A 14,374-nucleotide genomic window follows, 5' to 3' on the forward strand; every position below is an offset into this window, starting at 1 on the left:
GAGAAGAGTAAACTTGAATTTCTAGAGTTTAGGATTAGGTAAAATTTCTTGCTTCTCTATTTTCCTTAATTCTAAAAGAGTACCTGAATTTTATGCCTTCTACACGGAAATGCATTAAAGTGAAGACATGCAGTTTGACAGCACTTAACACCATAGTTATATGAGGTTATATCTCATTCAAACTTCCTGTACCAGGCTTGATCTCATCCATCATCTGCTTGATAATCTCCAAGTTCACAGCAGCCCAAAGGCAGACCAGCCTACCCATGTTTATGTGCACTCTAAGGCATGTGACACCTTTAAATGACCAACCTTGTATTTGTCCCCAGGTGTTCCTGTTTATGCAGGCACCCTGACCTCCACCTACTGCTCCACCACCCTCTTGCTGGGGAGGGCACGGTGAGGATTCTTCAGGACATGCACAAGCTGCACTGGGGCCAGAGAAATCCTGTGCCTGGTCAGCAGGTGGCGGCAATTAATTGCTGCCAAACCACCCAGGGGGGGCTGGGGGAACTTCAGCCACCTTGAGCCTCCAAGGGTTCCAAACTCATCCTCTGTACAGGGTGGGAGAAACTCATCCTTTGTACAGGGTGGTTGTGTCCCCCAACATTTGGTAACCACCTCACACAAAGAAAATAAAAAGACAAGTGCAAGCCACTCAGTTTCTAGTGCACAGCCAACAAGTCTAACCAAGGGATAAAGAAGCTCCACCACCCAACTGGCAGCTCTTCCCTGATGATGTGCAAATACTTTTTTGCTGATGCACTGGTAAAGACCTTACTCCTGCAATCACACCTTCAGGGCAAACCTCCCACAAGGAAACACTATAAATCAGCAAAAAACCCCAGGCAAATAAGAGCATCAGTCTGTTCTGAGAGGTGTGAAAGGTGTGTATTCAGAAGTGGGGAATAATAAGGCAGCAAACTTCTGCTGGAGGAAAAACACCTCAATGTATTCACACCCTGACCTTGCTAACAGATCCATGACAAGGCAGCACATAGATAGCCAGGAGATTTTCAAACTGAGAGCAAGGAAGAGCTGAAGCATGTCTTAGTTGAACTGCAAGGGCAGAGACAGGTTAAGGGTCTGTAGCCCTACATTAATACTGCCTGATTCTTCTACTTCTGAAACACCTGAAGGGAAGCTGGCACTCCTCCATCCCTGCATCAGAAAACAACTGCACCAGCATTCATTGCTAGCAAGAAAACTTGATTTCTGTCAGAATTGTTCTCCCATGTCAGGTTGGCATTTATGCCTGGGAGTGCCAGAAACTTTCCCATTTTCTCACCTATTTCATTCTTGTAAATTATAGTAGTTTGTCCACTTACTGTAATGGGATGAAAGGTCCACAATGCAGCACTGTGTAATTACCACCAGAAAAGCATTTTTCTTTTCCATGTGAAGAGGTAGAAGGTAGATAATGTTATAAAGGAAATGGCCTGTCTAGGGGAGGGGGAAAGACCAACCCAAAACAACATAAGTGAGCCCTGTTCATCACATTCTGTATTTCTGAATGCAGACTCTGGAAGCAGGTCATGACAGATGCTACTAAAGCTCTTCTGATCTTATCTCAAGAACTGGGTGACTTCAATCATACATATAAACATCCACATAACACACATAAACATCTACATAATACTTCACTGATGCCAGTCTCCTGCCTGGACTGGAATACACCTTAAGAATGAATGATAAACCCTTCTTCCAAAAATCCCCCAAACCCTCACAATCTGTGGACCGGTACCAAGCAGCTCCTGTGTTTGACACTGTGTTTGACACTACAAAGAGGATGAGCTGCAAGTATCCCCTCCTGCACCAGAATCCAGAGAAGGAAGGTGACAATTTAGGGGAGCAGAGCCCGAAGTTTGCTATCAACTCCACAGCAAAGGCCCAAGCTAACAAGTACCGGCTGCATTGTGGCATCAAACCACAGGCTGCCTTGAGGAGGAGGAAGTTTGCATCAGTAGGAGTCCCCAGAGGCACCCTGCATGACTCATTCTGAATTCCTCTGAGGGCACTGGGCAAGTGTGTGATGAAAGCTGGGGTTTATGGGGGGAGGTGTAAGCCTAGCTGATGTGGTGTAGTAGAGAAATGGGACAGGCTGCAGGGAATTTAACACTACTGGAGCATTGATGATTTATGAGAATGCAAGTTGGTTGTAGCCCTTGTGCAAGGGCACAGGTGAGGTATCACCATAAATCCTCTGCCCTTTTGCCTGAGAGAGAGAAGGGTGGCCACAGTCCAGCTATGCACTCAGATATCACCCCAGGCTTAAACCTTAAGATTACTAATGGGTGAAGAAAAAACTTTATAAATGAACAGTAACCAAGGACAAGATTCCTGCTCTGAGGACAGGAATATGTGGAAGGACGAGAAAAGGGTACTCAGATACCACTAGAAGAGAGATTTCAACAGCTGTCTGGAAAGCACTAGGAGGATAAGAAGGATGGATGAGGCTGTAGAGATGCCAGGTAGATGGAGTAATAAACAGAAGGCTGGAAGGGGCTATCTGTATCACTGGGTAAAGCCTAACAAAACAGATGATTGTCACAAATGTTTCACCCATGTGAATCCATAGAACTTCCACGAACACAACCAGGTAGATTCATCCAAAAGCACATCAAAGTGACTGCTCAGAAACATGAAAACAAGTAGAAACAGCAGAAAGAAAAAAGAGAAAGACAAAGAGTGAATTCATAGGAGCACAAGCATCCCTTTCTCCAGCAGCCCCTGGACAGCTCATTTCAAAACCATACTGCATTTGCAAGTGATTATCGCAGTCAAACACACTCTCTGACATCCTCTGAGGGCTGTTTTCAGAGGAAGACAGGCTTTCCTCTGCTCGCCATGCCCTGATGAAACTGTCTGACACACTTCGCAAGTGCAAATTAAAACCACGCTACTTACCATCAACCCCTTCTTGCAAATTCATATTTGCAAAGAGAGTAAACTAGAAACCCCAGGTGTTGATAACAGAGCCGTTGAGAGAAACTAGAGTAGGAAGGAGTTAAATTCAGAACCTCATCTACCACAAGCATTATAATACAAAATCTTTTTTTTTTTTTTTTAAATGGGAAAGCACAAGAGCCTTGTTTAAACACAGATGGAAGTACCTAAATGTACTGCCTCTTCTACAAATGAATTATCCAGCAGTTCAAGTAAAGGTGAACCAATACTGACAAAATCAAGTAAAACTCAACCAAATGTGGGAGGAAAAAAACCCCAAAACACTTCTAAAAAAGTTTACCATGTATAACCATGAGGGGAATAGTTTTGCTTGGCAAATCCTGCCTTGTCTTTTTAAATGCAGAGGAGGTTTATAAACATTTTTAGGAGTTTCTTGCACCAACCATCATAGGGAAAGTTTATGGCAATGTGATAAAGCCACACTGTCCAAGGCTGTCAGAGCTGGGTGTCTGGATTCAAAGCTACCCTGGTGGGGAAACCCAAAATCCTGAGTAGCTTTGATTCTTCATCCTGTAGAAATTATTGACATAGATCGTAAATTAAATTCAATGTACATCTACACTAAAAAGTCATTGCATAGGTATGAGGGATGGAACCTGTTGTTCTACAGAAATTAACCTGCAATTCTTTACCATTTGTCAGGGTTAAATCTTAAAAAGAGTACAGAATAATCACAGTCTACAGCATGAGCATGATTCTCTATGATCAGCTGGAATCCATTTGAAAAGGACTTCATTCTTTTACTTTGCACATTTGTAGAATTATTTTTATAGAACCCCTTCAGTTACTCAAGTTTCAGAGACTGAATCAAAAATGCCAATACAAAGTTTATCACATTCTATTCAATTCTCCAGACATTTTTTCATAAAGGTACAGTTGAATAGCTTTAGCCCTTTAGCTGTCAAATTATTACACACAAAGATACATTACTCCAGCTCAGTGATTTTCAACCTTTATGCTCGGGAGTCCCCAAATGTTTTTCAGAAGAGACAAGCTCCTTTATGGAGAAAGTTAATCTATTGACAATAAACATGGGTTTTTCAGTTACCTTTCATTGAATTCTTCTTAGTTACCTTAGGAGTGATCCATGGACCCCCAGGGTTTGCAGAGCAGAGGTTCAGAACCACAGCTCTAGCTGGAGCTGCCTTTTTTGGGCTTTTCAGTCACTAATTACTCCAGGATAGGAATGAAACAACTCTTCTTCCTCGAAAGGCAGAAACCTGGCAACTACCGGTGGGTTGAACCCAAGATGCGGCATTCTCAGGGGGCTGCCAGTTCAACGGGCCACTGCAGCATCTCTCCTCCTCACTCAGCCCCTCTTCCTGCATGGTCCACTGACACAAGCTTGGCTGAAACACAGGACCAGCTCAGACCACCTGAAATCCTTTAAGTAACACTCAAAGGTGGTGGAAGTTGGAGGCCTGGGTGGGAAGGGCAGCAAATGGTAAAAAAATCAACTTGGCTTTTCCTATCACCAATGATGGGCATTCACCTTGGCTAGCTGGAGGTGCTTAAAGCACTCTCTCTCTCTGAAATGTACCTCCACAGGGTCATTTATTCCATTCTAATATTGAAGCCTAAAACAGGGGAGATGAATCAGCCACTGGGGGAATCTACTTCTCTCCGCTGACTGTATAAGAAGCGTAAAAACAGACAAGACAAGTCACTGAATATTTAGACAGCATAAGTTAGTGGAGACAAATTCCACAATAAACAGGTAATTTTGATGTGACTGTAAGAAGCAGAGATCCCTTTTCCCTGCATTAAGTGCCCTGCCACTCAAGCTCAGCTACAGCAGCACACCAAAGGGATTTCTGAGTGCCAGCAGCTCAGACAATCTGCCAGGATCCTGCTGCACCCTGTAGCCAAGGCATGACCAAGAGATTGTGTTGCAAGTTTATTTCTAGTGTAGGAAGGGGGCTGACATGAATGGGACACCCTTCCCCACCTCTTCTTCCACATCTGTGCTGAACAGTTGCTCCTGCTGGAACTGGAGCTGCTGCTTTTCCAGGAGTAGAATCTGGGATGAGCCTCCCTTCTGCCTGAGGTAGCAAACCTCAGCTCCCCTTCGGTATGGGAAAGATAACCCCTGAGAAAAATAAAATACTCTGCTTTGAAACCTTGGTCTTTAGGTACCTGAAAATGTGAACAGGGATTTTAGGGGGTTTCCTGATGTGCAGACACCTCTACCTCCTGCTGACTTCAAATTCTGTATTTGAACAAGCAGCTTAACCAGTGATAATGTATGGCCAAGTTCCCCTGAACCTGTCTGAACCTTTTTCTGTCTGAAATAACATCTGGGTGAAAATGAGAAATCTGGCCTCCCATTTGGGACTTGCAGATGCTCTCCTGGTAGAGCTCCAGCTGGGTTGCTTCAGGTCCAAGATCCTGAGTGGATGGACTGCTCCCATTTAGCATACCTGATGCATTTTCAATATATAGCATTCCCTGGCCTTCTTTATAAGGTCCAGACAGTCCAAGCACACTGAGGACACATCTTTACAACTCTGCACTGCTGCTATGCCGTGCACACAGCTCAGTTGCTAACACAGATTTCTTTTAAGTGTCAAAATGTCCTTAGAACCCAATCCAAAGTTTTGAAGTCTGGTCCAAACCTTAAACCCCTCAGCCAAAACACGTTTATAATCAGATGAAGTTTTTCTTTACACTTTCATCATTCTTTCATTTCTAGTTTACAGCTGACAAGCAAGTGTCACGGATGTATGGACTGTGCATGGATCAGCAGCTACACTCAGACTTTGCAGATGTGAGATTCAATTTGCTGGCTTGATCACCAGAAGCTATCAAGGTATTCAAACAGACTGCTCCCAGGCATTACAGCAAAAGAAAAGGAGAAATCTAATGAAGTGTTCATCTCTGGTTCTTAAATGAAGAGAATACCTTGTGAATGCCATAAAGTGTTACAAGAACACAACTACTGCTGATCTGTTTTTCAGCTGCTACCACAGGTGGAAAAGGAGTCAACATACTTGTTAATGTTTCTGTCCATAGCCTCTTTTGTACTCCTTGTGATGGCCCAGCCTGAAACCATGGGAGATGGTGCACAGAAGAAAAGGTGCTAAGAGCTGACCTCCAATATTTTATCATGGAAAACAGCCTTCCTAACTGACACGTGCAGTTACAGACACACACCTTGGTTCAGCTTTCAGTGCGGGTGTCAAGTGTTTTAGGCAATCTGGGTTTCCACTTTGCAACACTCCATTAATTCCAAAGAGTCTGAACACATCTGAAAAATTTGGTCTCCAAAACACAACAGTGTTATGCCAGGGAAGAATTTCCTTCTCAGTTTCATATTTACTTTTTTGTTTACCTAATACTATCGCTACGATGACTACTCTGAGCTTTTTATTTGCTTTTCCTTTTCTGATGACTGATCATCTGGTATTTATGAGAAGGACTCTCTGAGACGCTAGTTTTAAAAGATGTGCAAACAATTGACCTAAATACTTTTAATGCTGGTGGACAGTCAAGGTCCATAATTCTAGCTTAATTCATTGAAAGGGTTAGTTATTATTTAAACTCTTCTACTTAAGCAACTCAACTTGACCACTTCAAATGAAGTAGTAACTTTATCTACAAGAATACCAGATATCAGCATGAGACATAACTGTCAAAAAGATACAGAAGATGCCAGTCAAGAGAAGTAAAACATTTTCTGAATTAATCTTGGGATATTTCTGTAATTTCCCACTCTTATCACTAAAATGACATTATTTGCACCCATCTGGACCTGAGGACCATGCAATGGCAGCCCCCTGCACAGATTTAATCAGTGGCACATGGACTCAGCAGTAAATTACATAAAGAGCTGTAAAAAGGCACCACATCTCTTTGGTCATACCAAAAGGCAGAACTACTGAGGACAATCCCAGAAGCAAAGACCACAAAAAAACCAGCACCGCACCATGTGAAGACAAGTCACCACATGCATCGAGCATTGAAACAGCTCCTTGAGGAACACCTCCTCTAAGTCTTAGCAATGCAGGAATGTCCAAAACATTTCCCTTCACCAAACTGGGCCCTTCTAATGGGCTGAACAAATTCCCTTGCTTAATTCAGGCAAATATTGCTAAGCCTGACAATGGGGAAGCCCCCACCCCTCTATAAATAAGAACTTTGGGTAAGCAAAGTATTTTTATGACTTTTGCTATTACTAAGCTAGTAAACTTGAAGTATCATAATTACAGCACCCACAGACTTTTTTTCCTTCCTTTTATAACTTGCTATTCGTAATGGAAAAGAAGTTCCTGTGCATGACAAATATGGGCAGGTTTGAGGGTTATGGCACTATCCATGGATGTGCATCATGATTACAAAAAGTGAATTAAGAACATATAATGGAAGATGCATGAGTGAGGGAAGAGGTCTGCACCTGGGAGTGACATGACAAAATTCCACACACATGAAGTCTTCTGGAGAAGTCTTCTACAATTTATATAGAAAAGTTATCATTTTCTATTGTATGTTGAATAACAGACACAAAGAAGAGTGCAAAATCGCAATAAAAACTTCTCATTTCCTACTAAATTGCAAAGGAGTTTTAGAGTGTTTATAGTGTACAAGCTTTCTTCCTTTATTAATTCTAGAGAACACTAAAAAAGTGTGCATATGCACACATAAAATAATAGGAAATACATATGCACCCAGACACTACTTGGTTTACTTTGTGTTACTTATTTGTTTACGATTCTATTTATTTGATGCATTGCATTTATAACGTATTTATCTTTTGAATTCCAAAACTCTATTAAACCAGATTTAAAACATTTTCCTACCAGAGGGCATAAACATTTTCGAATGTTAGTATTGTCTCTATTTCCTGTGAAAACCATGTGTTTTCATTCTTCTTTTCCCCACATTTTAAAGCCTGTGCAAATAGCAGTGCAGAAGAGCAGAAGCATCAGTGAACAATTCTGTGTTCATACGACATCTGCTTTCTTATGGTTCACTTGAGGTCCAGAACCCACTGTCATCTGCCAGTATTTTTAGTGAGCTACAAAATGGTTCAAGTTAATAAGTTGAGAAGTTATAGCATGAGGAAAAAAAAACTGTATAGCCACACCAAAAAAATAAGTCTAACAAAAAAAAAAAAAAAAAAAACAGAAAAAACCAAACCAAAAAACAGAACCAAAAAAACCCCATAAAAGACAGTCATATGTGACAGAGAGGTTATTTTCCTATTAGATTTAGTGTACACCTTTCCAAAAGGCTGATGAGCTCCAACAACAGGTCAAATTTAACAGTTTTCCCAGATGGCTCCTTCTGGGAAGTGGAGTGGAACATTCCCTCATTTATCCGTCTGCCTGGGTTATCACCACTGCCCGAAATACCTTAATCTTTCCACAGTATCACAGACTCCAAGCACGATGTTGAGGAATCTGATTGGAAAGGTTTTCTTCCACCTGCTGTAGCTTTTAAAATTAGTCTCCAGGTATATAAATACATACACCAAGATACACAGAAACCCCCTGCAGCACTTCTAGTCAAAACACCAGGGCAGTACTATAACCAATCAGAAAGAGTGAGTATTAATTTATAGCACAAGCAAAAAAGCCATCTGTACCACAGAAATACTTGGGTATGAAACAATACAGAAAGTTAAGATTATTTTTAAATTCAAGTGTTAACTCAGTGTAATCACTGTTTCTGCACTATTTTCCTCTTCTCATAGAACATATAATTACATTAAATGTATGGTAAATAAAATGTTTACCCAAATAACACACTGATAAAAATTTAGAACAGTTTCACTGTAAAAAGCCTGTGTAAAGGAATGTCAAATCCATTGCCTCACCAGGCTTTGTTGTGTTGCAAATGGCATTATAAATTAATCCAGTTTTCCTAAATATGCCTTGAGGAAACAAAACCACAAATAGCCATTGTAAGCTTTAATATAAAAAACCCACAAAAAAAAATTATGAAACAACAAACAAAACCCTTCTCTTCATTCTTAACCAGAATGCAAGAGATGTGTTTTCAATGACTGATACTGCTGACTAGGTTATATAGAGCTAAGTACTATATTCTAGTTTAATACCAGGTTTTCTCCTTTGCCATGCTCCACTCTGTTCAGTGAGTTTTAGGAAGGAAAAAAAAAGTTCCTAAACTTCATCACTAATGACCTAATGAGCCAAATTAAGTTATGTTTTGTAATTTTTCCCACTTACACTGCTTTTGGACCCAAATAACATCCCAAAACATTTGCTCCATGGCTTGCTGACTAGCTTATCACAGTCACAGCTTACAAGTAAAATAATCTTCCATACTCCTGAGTGCCTGAATTACATTTTTTAAAAGTGCTTTATATCAAGCCAGGTTCTGATCTTGGGGACAGTGGTGCTAGCTCAAGTGCGTCTATTTATTCCAGCAGATTTACTCCAAACATGCTGGCTGCTGCAGATCTGAATTTGGCCTTCTACTACCTCTGCATTCACCATGTTTGCCTCCCCACGGGGAACACAGTGGAGGTTTCTATGCAAACAGTAATGAATCCTACCGATCTGACCTTCTCCAGGTACTAATCATCCAGCTTTGCCAAAACTCAACACGCTGGAGATCTTGGCAATTCATCCTGCTGCAGCCTGAACGAAAGCAAATGAAACTTCTAACCGAGATTAAATACAACCTGCATTGGACTAAGCCTCAGCACTCCAAGGACTCAGCTCAGCCTGTCCCAGCGGCAGCACTTCCAGCTGTGCACCCTGACCTGTGCACCCAGCCATGGACCCTTCTGCATGAGAAATTGAACCCAAGCGTGCTAATTCCAAACAAACAGACGTATCCTCCCTCTCTCCTCACTTCTTTCCTTGTGGTGGATGTATATATAAATGCACACTGATGGCTACTGTGACTTGCAGTCTAACTGATTTTGACTTTGTTAACTCCAGAATTTGAAACAGTGACTTTCTAGCTCTGGGGCAGGAGTACTAAATGCTAAAAACCTTTGGGACTGGGAATTATTAGTTTTAAATCTGAGATCTTGGCTTCAACAATGTTTTTAACAAGGGCTCAAAGCTCTCCAAAAGTCAGCAGTGGATGCCCAAAAACTGCAACAAATTTTGGATCCAAAATGGAGTTTTGTGGCTTTAATTCTCTTTTGTCACAGGTCAAATTAGGCTCCAGACTTGAACTTGAGGGGAGTGAGGAGAATTCAGGTCTAGGTCTGAATTTTCCATGGGATTAAATAATATTTATTTTCTAGTTTGTAATGAAACCCTTTTCTCTTTTTTCTCTCTTTTGCGGTTTATGATGTATTTGTATTTTAAGAAAAAAATTATGCACAGAAAAACATCCTGGCATCACAAGTCATCAATAAATCTTTTTTCCATAACAACCCACAAAAATTCACTGCAGGACCCAATTGTTGAAACACAAAGCAGTGACATTCTATAAGCTTTCAGAAGTATCATTCTAACCCTTGTGGACTCGATGAATTCTATAAATGAGTCACTGGCCTCTCAATGGAATTGTCAAAACTTAGGTTAAGCCAGGTTAATTCCCTTCCCCCTTTAATTTAGAAGTCCAGCTGCAGCACGTGGCTTTCCAGTGAAAAGGTCTAAATGCAGAACCCATTCACCCTGAACAGGAAATCTCACAGGGCCCAAAGCTAATTTTTTTCCTAAAAGCTAGAGATAAGCCACACTTACGGGAAAAATGTAATTTCTAATGCCTCATGGGCCATGTGACGTAAAAATCAATATTCCTCTTACATGGCACAAATAATTTTCTGCTGAAGGTTAAAGGATCATGGTTGAAGCTACTATGGTTGGGAAGGGAGGAAGGGCAGCTGTGAGGAATGGGGGATGAGGAGAGCAGAGACTTTAACTGGAGCAGGGATAAGGGAGATGCTGAAAGAACACTTCTAACCAAGGCAAGTGAGCAGATGTGGCATTGATCATAAGGTCATAGAAGTGTTTGGGTTGGACAGGAACTGAGCATCCATCCAGTTCCAAACCCCTGCCATGGGCAGGGTATCTTCCATCATACCAGGTTGCTCAAACCGCATTCAGCCTGGGCTCGTATATTTGAGAGATGAGGCAGCCTCACCTTCTCTGGGCAACCTGTGCCAGTGCCTCACCGCACTCAGGGAAGAATTTCTTCCTTATATTTCATCTAAACCTGCTCTCTTTCAGTTTAAAGCCATTTCCCCTTGTCCTGTCCCTACATGCCCTTGTCAAAGTCCATTTGGGGTGGGCTGAGGGTTTCAGCTAGGAGGGACAAGGAGGGACATCCTTCTGCCCCACAGGCTGTCCTCTGGCATGATGATGAGCACTCCTCTCTCTGCCTGTGACAGCTGCAGCTTCCAGCACAGCACCCTGCTTTACTGCCTTGCCTCCACCACAGTGTCAGCTCCTCTGGAACCCCCAAAAGAGAGACTTTGCTGGGCATATCATACTCTTCATAATGGGATAAACTACGCTGAAAGTAGAGCAAGTTTTCATACTCCCACCCCTACTGTGCCAGAAGATCATTTGAAAACATCACTGCCTACTTCGTTAGGGACAAAACCACTCAACTTCCAGGCTAGAATACTTCATGTCCAGTGTGTCCTCAGGAATGGGTACAACGAACAAGAATCACAGCTACTCATGCCATTGACATTGAAGGTCTACACAAATTTGGTCGCCACTGGTGAACTCTCTTTAGTCTTCCAACAGCCCTACAGATCTCATCACTGAGAACATGTCCTAAGGAGGAAAGGATTTGTCTCAGCAGTAATTAATTCATTTTTTACATAATAATAGAAAAACCCAATAGCAATTAGAAAAAAAATATGGTAAAAGGAAAACTACAAAAAAAGGATAGAGGAAAAGAAAATAGTTTATACTACTACTACTACTACTGCTGCAGAGAAATATTTAACTGAGGGCTCTGGACTTCATTTTAAAAAAATGCAGTTTTCAAGTGTGCAGAAAGTTTAAAACATAACAACTAAAGAGCCTGATGGAAAACTAAAAAGAAACTGAAATAAGTTTTCTTTAAAGGGAAAACAAAAATTATTTTAGACGGATCCTATGATATTTTTAACAGCTGGAATTGATAATACTGAACTTGGCCATAATTCTACTATATTTAGCTTTGATACAAAGTCCACATGACTTTTCCATGAAACAGAAGAATAGATATATAGGCTGATAGACAGATGGATAGATACATAAAAAGAAAAGGGAAAAATATAATTAGGAAAGGGAACATTTTCTTGTCTGTTCTTTCAGTATGGTTTTTTTTTTAAATTTCAATTTCTACCTTATTATTTCCTATAAGTAGAAACAGATTTTTCTCTCTTTCAAAAAATTCTTAAACAGAAAACCTCCTTTGACAGCTTCAACAGCAGATTAATCACTTTTGTAACCCACAAAAAAAAGTTTTCTGGAAAGCATAACTGTCTGTAAATGTAAATGACAGTATTACTCTCTCTGATGCTAAGACGCCTACACGTTCTCTCACTTCCATGACTCAGCACCAGATAAAAGCTTGTAAGATAATAAGCAGCAAACCTTCTTTTGGAAGAATAAAAATAGTTAAAAAAACCTCCAATTCTTGCTACCCCCCGTAAAAAAATAAATCCTTATGGTGTTAAAGCAAATTCTTCCAACAGATTGCTCTCCCACTGAAATAAGATACAAATATCCCAAGGACTTCAGAAAATAGAGGGACCAGGCTCAAGCAACATCAAAATCCAAACACATGCAAACATGAGAGGCTTTTCTTTTTCTCCAAATGAGCAAGAATGGGTTTGTTTCAACAAACAGGAATTTTATTACTGTTCATCTCCTGCTTTGCTCTAATTTGGTAGACAAATGAGTTGAAATTTTGCTCACCTATAATGAAAATTTCCAGGCATTCTTAAGGCAATGCACTCATGCCAAAAATCACAGAAACCCGTGGGGAAGGGAGGGGAATTTCAGTGGGACTTCCCCTCCTGCCCTGTGGTCCTTGTCTGACTTGAGCTTGTTAGAGCCCAAGTAACTTCTCCTTCAGCCAACCAAATCAGGGGCAGACCCTTGAGACCAAAATATTCTTATTTTGGATAAATCTTTGGGAAAAGAAAAAGTTGAAAAAGAGGGGCTCAGACCTCTAGAACTAGGTTCTTGTGATGTCCCTGAAATGAACAGGAATGGTTTTGATGCCAAAATATTGCCAGTGAGCTTGTGAATGCTGCTGTAACAGAGACAGCCATCTCCTCTCCATGTACTCTGTCAGCCCCAGCACACAGGTTAATTAACCAAAGGGAGGCAATCAAAAAAGGGCTGATTCTTTACTTACTGAGCAGAGATGCTGCTGGGTGACTTCCCAAGCCTCAGTAGTCTGGAGTTCCTCTCGGTGAGTGCTGGACATTTCCTCTGAGAGCTTCCACCACCTCATGTGCTGGGTGGGTGCCCATGAGTCTGTACCCCTCAGACCAGCTCATTCTACCAGGAGTGGAGGTTATCCAGAAAATAAATCAGGAAAATGCTGTCCATGCCTGTAACTTCTCGAGGAAGCAGAGTCCAGCTAAGGAGCACCCACAGCACCTCTTGAACATGCTGCTACTGCTGACTTACACATTTTTTACACTGAAAATAGTAAGCTAAAGGAATTAACCACAGAAGTTTAAATTTAAAAGGAAGCCCCAGGGCAAGGCATCCCAGGCCATGGGTGCAGGACTTCTTGACAGCAGGATGCTTTGAACTGAGCCAGAGGTAGAACAAACTCTTTGAAATACCTTCATTAATAGAGTGCACCTGCTCTGGCAGGAGGCTGGGGAGCAGAGCCGAGCTCTCAGCATGGTGCTGGCAGAGCACACGTGTCCCACACAGTCCAAGGAATGAGCAGGAACATCCCGAGCTCAGCTGCTCCCTGTCACTGCATGGGAGCATGGAGCAAATGCAGCAGTGTCAGGATGCTCCAGCTCAGCTGGCTGCCAGGAGGGTGAAGCATTGCCACTGACAAATTCAGTGCCCCTCATCTTTGTAGAGCTTCAGATTCTGGGCAGGGTCCTTCAAGCACCAAATACTTCTCAAAGAGAGCAAGCAGAGCTGGGAAAGGCATGGCAGAGGGCTCCCATGTACCAAACCACCTTTATCCCAGTGTTACCAAGGAAAAGCCCTGTGAGTGCTAGGTAAGAATTCGCAGGCCCAGAAAATGACAGCATGGGCATATTCACATTTGTGTCTCAAAACCATGCTTGTTATTTCACCAATAACAGATTTCCATGTCCAAATACGACTGAAAGCAGGTGTAGTCCACTGGTTTCTGTGCAACCACATCTGCTCATACTCAGGGCAAACGCCAAACTATTTATTGCTACTTAAAATTTATTGCATTTTTAGTCCTCCATCCCAAAACTGCTTTTGTTCAAAAAATTCCTTTTAAATCCTTCTATGCCAACTGGATAAATCAAATC

General features: G+C 41.6%; 1 protein-coding gene across 1 annotated transcript in view; it reads right to left on the reverse strand.

The window, feature by feature from the left end:
- The window catches only part of LPP (LIM domain containing preferred translocation partner in lipoma), a 319,560-nt gene that overhangs the window by 117,195 nt on the left and 187,991 nt on the right, over positions 1-14,374 (reverse strand). The gene's annotated exons all lie outside the window — the stretch shown is intronic.

The sequence above is a fragment of the Molothrus ater genome, chromosome 10 (assembly GCF_012460135.2).
Source record: "Molothrus ater isolate BHLD 08-10-18 breed brown headed cowbird chromosome 10, BPBGC_Mater_1.1, whole genome shotgun sequence".
In the NCBI taxonomy this organism is placed as follows: domain Eukaryota; kingdom Metazoa; phylum Chordata; class Aves; order Passeriformes; family Icteridae; genus Molothrus; species Molothrus ater.